Source organism: Phyllostomus hastatus, unplaced genomic scaffold (genome assembly GCF_019186645.2).
Source record: "Phyllostomus hastatus isolate PE091 unplaced genomic scaffold, TTU_PhHast_1.1 phas_contig_36, whole genome shotgun sequence".
Classification (NCBI taxonomy): Eukaryota; Metazoa; Chordata; class Mammalia; order Chiroptera; family Phyllostomidae; genus Phyllostomus; species Phyllostomus hastatus.
Window position 1 is genome coordinate 3941580 of NW_025333862.1, and position 7138 is coordinate 3948717.

At 39.5% G+C, this 7138-nt stretch overlaps 1 pseudogene; it reads right to left on the bottom strand.

Moving 5' to 3' along the window:
• Window positions 1-1352: 1352 nt before the first annotated feature.
• Window positions 1353-2477, bottom strand: LOC123820621 (annotated as a pseudogene).
• Window positions 2478-7138: the final 4661 nt, after the last annotated feature.

The following is a 7138-nucleotide window of genomic DNA, read 5'->3' on the forward strand; positions in this document are numbered from 1 at the left end:
CTCAACCCCCAGGACATTTCTAATGAGCCCAAAAAGCCCCTCCTGAAAAAAAATAAATAAATTCTTTCTCATGCAGTAGCAAGCTCTGAGTTGCTCGCCTCCTAGGAAAACTTCATAAGTAAAGAACATCTCTTTCTGAGAGAAAAAGTTTCTCCTTCTTGCTTAGCTTCCAGGAAATCTCCCACAAATGAAGGAGATTGACTCCTGAGGGAAAAATTTCTCATGCTGTAGCAACTCCTGTGGCAGAAGCCACATGCTGGAACTGGAACAATTGTCTCCACAGCAATTGCCTTCCTATCCCGCTCCCAGGGAAAATCCCTACTGATCTCAAATAAAGACATCAATTTCAAAAGGAGTGTGGTCTAAACCCAAGAAGACTTCAGGTCAGGGAGGTGGTGGTCCATGGAAATGGGAAGCACAGAAGAATCTCTGCAGGTACCATACCAGTTTCACTGAACACCAGTACACAAAGATAGGGTCACTTTAGCTCCCACTTCTGACACCAGTAAATAAAAATTCAAATTGAGAGGCAACAAGCATTTATTTGATATCTAAAAGCATAGCTATTTAGGCAGAAACCCAAATAGTGTTCTGATTAGGAGGTGAAGTCAAGGAGTATTCATGAGACTGAGAAGGGGAACAATCTTATGAATAGAAGGAAGACATTTCTATAGGTGCTGATCATCTAACATAGTGATGCTAATTTTAAAGAATGTCTTTAAGTTTCAGTTCAATAGTCATCTGCTTTCTTGCTAACTTTTCAAACAGTTGTTTTGAATACAATGCTACTTTAGACCCAATCCAAAGGTTTTCTTTCCCAATTTTAACATTCCAAAGATTTGAAGAGTTAGGTGATCAAGGCAGTTCCTCTGGATGGCAGCTCTGACTCCATTTTGAAATTGCTCCACTTATATTATTTTTTACATCATAATTCATATCTTGAATGGCAGCAGTATATCTTCAAATAATTTCTCTTAAAAAGGGCAAGTAGGTTTTTGACTGATGGAGCCCTTACAAATCTGAGAATTCTTTCCTGTTTTCTTCATCCAGGAAAATTCTTTTGGTTGTACATAAAACACTGTTTTGCTTCTCTGTTTAATGTCTGTATTAATAGACAATAGACTATACATTTTTTCTTTTTCTTTTTTCTTTTTTGGCTAGGCACAGTGAACTTTATTGATGGTGCATGACAAGGTAGGGCTCCCTAAGCCCACCCCTTTCTTCAGGGGGTCTGGTGTGAAACTTGTGGAGCTCAGGAGATTCTCAGTGTGTTGGGGGATCAATTTGGGGCAAGGACTCCCTAGCAACTGAGGGCCTCTTCCTCTCACTGGAACTGGTGGTCCAGGGAATTCTTACTCCTTGGTGACCATGTGGACCATAAGTTTTACCACCTACCACCCTGCTGCTGTAACCAAATTTATAATCATACCAGAAAATGAGCTTGACGGAGTGGTTGTTGAAGATGATGCCAGCCTCAACATTGAAGGTAGAGGAGTGGGTGTCACTGTTAAAGTAACAGGAGACAACCTGGTCCTCAGTATAGCCCAGGGTGCCCATTAGGGGACCTTCCAATGCTGCTTCACCACTTTCTTTTTTTTAAATCCTCACCCAAGGGTATATTTTATTGATTTCAGAGAGAGAGAGGGAGAGACAGAAACATCAGTGTGAGACAGAAACATTGATTGGTTGCCTTCTGTATACACCCTGATTAGGAATCATACCCACAACTTTTTGATGCATGAGGCAATGCTCCAGCCAACAGCGCAAACTTCCAGGGTATGACCTTCTTGATGTCACTGTATTTGGCATCAAGTACAAGGCAGCAGGCCAGACCTGTAGCTAACACATTGGGGTTTGGTACACCAAAGGCTGTGCCAGTTAGCTTCCCATTCAGTTCAAGGGTGACTTTGCCCACAGCCTTGGCAGCACCAGTAGAAGCAGGGATGGTGTTCTGGGCAGCCCCTTGGCCATCATGCCAGAGCTCCCCAGAGGGGCCATCCATGGTTTTTTGCATGTAGGTTTGCATAAACAGTGGTCATGAGTCCCTCCATGATGCTAAGTTTGTCATGGATGACCTTGGTCAGGGGCCAGGCAGTTGGTGGTACAGGAGACATTGCTGATAATCTTGAGGGTGTTGTCATACTTCTCATGATTGATACTCATCACAAACACAAGGGCAGAAATGATGACGCTGTTGGCTCCACCTTTCAAGTAAGCCCCAGTATTCTCCAAGGTAGTTAAGACAACAGTGGACTCCAAAACATATTCAGCACCAGTATTACCCAATTTGATGTTGCCAAGATCTTGCTCCTGGAAGATGGAGATGGACTTTCCACTGATGACAAGCTTCCCATTATCAGCCTTGACTGTGCCTTTGAACTTGCCATGGGTAGAATCATACTGGAACATGTAGACCATGTAATTGAGGTCAATGAAGGGATCATTGAAAGCAACAATAACATTTTGCCAGAGTTAAAAACAACCCTGGTGACCAGGCACCCAATGCAGCCAAATCCATTCCCTCTGACCTTCACCACTGTGTCTCAGGGTTGAGGCTGGCACTGCACTGGAAGATGCAGCATATGAGAGGCAGAGAGCCTTCTGAAACAATCTATTATAATATATTGTCTTGGTTGAAACATATGAAGAAGATCTGTCTTCTCAGACTGGAAAAGAGAGAAGTATTTTATAATAATCTTTTCAGATAATTCTGTATGTTCTTCTTTGTCACTATACCAAAATTCAACAAATAGGAGTTTCCTAAAGGTTAGTTGCAATGTAGAGTCTAAAACCATATCAACAAACTGTTCTTAACTCTGTTCAATTAGATGTCATTGATTTATCTGTTGCTTTGATTGAAATTGTTATCTGTGCATAATTTTGCATCAACATACATTTGGTCATTTGAAATTATTGGCTCACTGAGACATACATACCTTCCAAATATGAATATATTTCATTAAACAGTATATAAAAGTACTTTCTCTTGCTTTACTGCTGGTCTCATCAGGAAACTTTAAGTATAGGGATCTGAGCTCAGGGTGGCAGATCCAGTTTATCTAACATTTTAATTTTCACTTGAAAACTGAAGTTTTTTTAATCGAGAACAAATACTATCAGTTCTTTTCTTTGAAGTGATAGTCTCACTTTTTTCATTTTGAAGAAAACTTTTTCCAGTGCCCAAGTCTCACAACAATGGTTTGTCTGTCAGTAGTGTTTTCAAGTAAAAATAATTTCATGAAAAAAGAAACTAGTTCATCTTGTGACTCAATCAGACAAATGTTTTTCCTTGAGACAACCAGGATATACAGCAGAGATACATTTTGGTTTTGCTTTTGTTGTTGTTTTTTTTTTTTAATCACAAATAGGATTTTTAAAAAATCTATCACCATTAAAAGTCTGACTTTTAAACAATGGTTCTTGGACTGGGGATTCGTATCCATCAGCTCATTAAACTTTAACACTTGTCTCATTCCCAGTAGCTTTTCCAGAACTGCTACCTTTACCATGAAGCCCCAAGAGCTTTCCAAATTTAATATGGGTTTTTTAAGCATTTGTCTTTTCTAACAAAGACATGATTGAGCAAATAGGTTGACAAGCCTTCTCTATGTATTTTCCAATGCTATCTGGAATTAATTTATTGACCACTTCTTTCAAGACATGATTTTTATCATCGTCTTCTGGATTTGGCAGAAGTGTTGATGCTGAGCACAAGAGGTTTTCCAAATCTGATTGTTGCAGATTTTAGTAAAAAATAACACAGAATGGATGATGCAAATAACCGTCAGTAGTCTCGAAGTCAACAGGAGCGTCAGTCAGTGACAGTCTACCCTTTTGCACTGTGGAGCAGTTTGTCACAGGTAAGATCCATCCCATGGAAATAAGTTATTGCCCTGAACATCCTCAATAATCAGCTTGAATCTTCTAAATGCAACTTCATCACTCTGCAGATCAGCTAGGTTCACTTCAAAAACATGACTCCTGAGACCATCAGATGTGATTTTGGTTCCCTGAGTTCTCACGACCAGAGTTTCTTCAGTAATTTTTATATTGAAAATAGCTGGTGCTTTCACATCATACCAATCTTTCTTAGAAAATGGATCAACCACTTTTTTTCTTGGCTGCCTTTTTGTTACCCTTTGTAAGGTAATTTATTTGCCACATACAATATTTTTAAATCTGCACTTTGGATGTAGTAAAATTTATATATACACGTTTTTCCTCAAGGGCACTATTTTTTTACCCCCCTGCAAGTGTGTCGTGATGAAGAATATAACTCCTAGTACAGCTGGTACCTTGGCATTAATTTTTGCTAAGCTGCCAGCAGTTTTACCCACTATTTTTTTTTTTTTACATTTTATTTATTTTCAGAGAGAAGGGAAGGGAGAGAGGAAGAGAATGAGAGAAACATTAATGTGACAGAGGAACATTGGTTGCCTCCTCTACCTGCCCTGACTGGGGACTGAACCTGCAACCTAGGCATTCACCCTTACAGAAAATCGAACTGGCAACCTTTAGCTCTGTGGGATGACGCCCAGCCTACCGGGCCACACTGGTTGGGGCTTACCCACTATTGCTCTTTTATCAGCAATGCAAATATCAACAGAGTGAAAAGGCAAATGATATCTTAGTATTGTTATAAAAACAGCTTTGACCTAGTAAACTGCCTGAAAAAAGATTTCAGAGACCTCAAGAGGTCAATGGACTGCACTTTGAAAATGTTTATTTTAGTACCTATCTTTTGTTAACTTATGGCTATGTCACATAATTTGTCCTTAAAAATGTTGTATTTGCTCTTCTATTGACTTCTTATATGTAGTATTCCAGAAAAGATTAAAATCAAACATAATTTTTTTCCTTTAGACCTCTTTATTTTTTTAGGTTATAATATTTCTCCATATTTTTGTAATTAAGTAAAGTGGCCAGGTTATGTCTTTGTGGGTCTGTTCGTTAATTTTTACTCAATATGATGATTCCCTTTAGTCTTTATCCTTAGGGTTGTTTTTTTCCAGCTCCAAAAACTTTTAAATTTTGTTTTTATTTTTCCTCCCTTAGGAACAGCAGTAATTATTGAGTTAATAATTGAGGCTCCCTTTTGCCATGTGGCTTAGGAGGCAGGAGGGACTTTGCATGGAAGAAAAAGGGTGAAAGGACTCTTGCTGGTGAGCCATGAGAAGGTGCCACATGGCTTTGGATTAACTGGAGATCCTGGTGGCGACACAGCTGATGGTGCCGGGAGCCTGAATCACAGACTTTTACTTTTTTCCCTGAGATACGGTACCCAAGATTAGGGCAGAGGGAGAAGGAAGGACTGTGCCCTTGCCTCTGTGGGTATCCTAGAGGACTTTAATATTTTTTTTAATTTTATTTTAATCATTGTTCAAGTACAGTTTTCTCCCTTTTACTCCCATTCCAGCCCACCCACCCATCCCTCCCCACTTCCCTCCCATTACCACCCTCCCCCTAGTTTTTGTCCATGTGTCCTTTAAATTTGTTCCTGTAAACCCTTCCCATTTCCCCCTGAAATTCCCTCTCTCTCCCCTCTGGTCACTGTCAGCCTGTCCTATATTTCAACATCTTTGACTGTATTTTGCTTGTTTCTTTGTTTTGTTGTTTAGGTTCCTGTTAAAGGTGAGATCATATGGTATTTGTCTTTCACTGCCTGGCTTATTTCACTTAACAATGCTTTCCAGCTCCATCTATGCTGTTGCAAAGGGTAGGAGCTCCTTCTTTCTTTCTGCTGCATAGAATTCCATTGTGTAAATGTACCATAGTTTTTTGATCCATTCATTTACTGATGGGCATCTAAGTTGCTTCCAGCACTTAGTTATTGTAAATTGTGCTGCTATGAACATTAGGGTGCAAAGGTTCTTTTGTATTGGCATTTTAGGGTTCTTAGGATATAGGAGGAATTTAATATTTTAATGAAAACATTAGGTCACTACTCTAAGTCTGTATAGCTTTAAATAAATATTTCCTTTCTTTTTCACCAATCTCTGGCATTGAGAGACGTCTTTCCTCTGGTGGCAGGCATAGCGAACGTAGTGAGGGGTCCGTTCGGTAATAGTATATCGTACACCCCCTAGTGAATGAACCTAGTGGGGGGGGGGGTTCTTTTGGTAATAGTATATTGTACAACCCCCTTGGGCCTGTTCTGAAAGAAAAGGATTAAGCAAAAAAAAAAAAAATGTCTTAGACACAGACAACAGTATGGTGATTACCAGAGGGAAATGGTGAAGGGTGGTAGAAGAAGGTGAAGAGGGAATAAATGGTGATGGAAAGAGACTTGACTTGGGGTTGTGAACACACAATGTAATACAGATGATGTGTTATAGAATTGTATTCCTGAAACCTATATAATTTTATTAAACAATGTCACCCCAATACATTCAGTTTTTAAAAAGAGGCCTACAATTTGTAGGTATAAACCTAAAAGAACCCAATATTGCATTCTGAATACTGGTAAATAAATAAGGAGTTAAATTCTGGAAGACAAAATATATGCACAAAGGAGCTTTTGGTGATGTAGGGTATGTAGCTTTGAGTTTTACACTTTGGTGTATATTTAGCATGTTTTGATTTCAGCAATTTAAGAGGTTGCATCAAGCCAGGTGGGGTTTTGCTGTTGTGTCATTAGCTTCTAACTTCTGTAAGAGGCTTTAGGTCTTAAGCCACTTCATATTTTGACCTTGGCAGATGACTACAGTTTATGTTAGGATATTTGCACTACTACAAAGCAAAGCTGCATGTGTTGGGCCCTAAGCAAAGATGTAGTCTTTAGCAGTACAATACACCCCTCAACTGAGTCACTGTGGAGGCCTCAGGCGGCCTCATACACTACTGCTGCAGCCTGGGCCTATAACACTGGCACTGGTCTCAGACCGCAGGTGTTGACCTCTTGAAAATCTTGGCAGAACTGGTAGAGCTAGTGGATTTAATGGGCAGGTTTGGCTGAGGTAAGAATTTAAACTCTAGGAGAAAATATTTCAGTACGTAGTTCCTTAAGGAACTGGTGGGCAGAAAAATGTTTGTGCTGATAAAATACGAGTCAGCCCACTAGAGCTACAAGCATTAGTGAGGATTAAGCTTTAAATTATTACTGCCACAAATTCTGTTTCATGGAAATGTTCTGTATCTC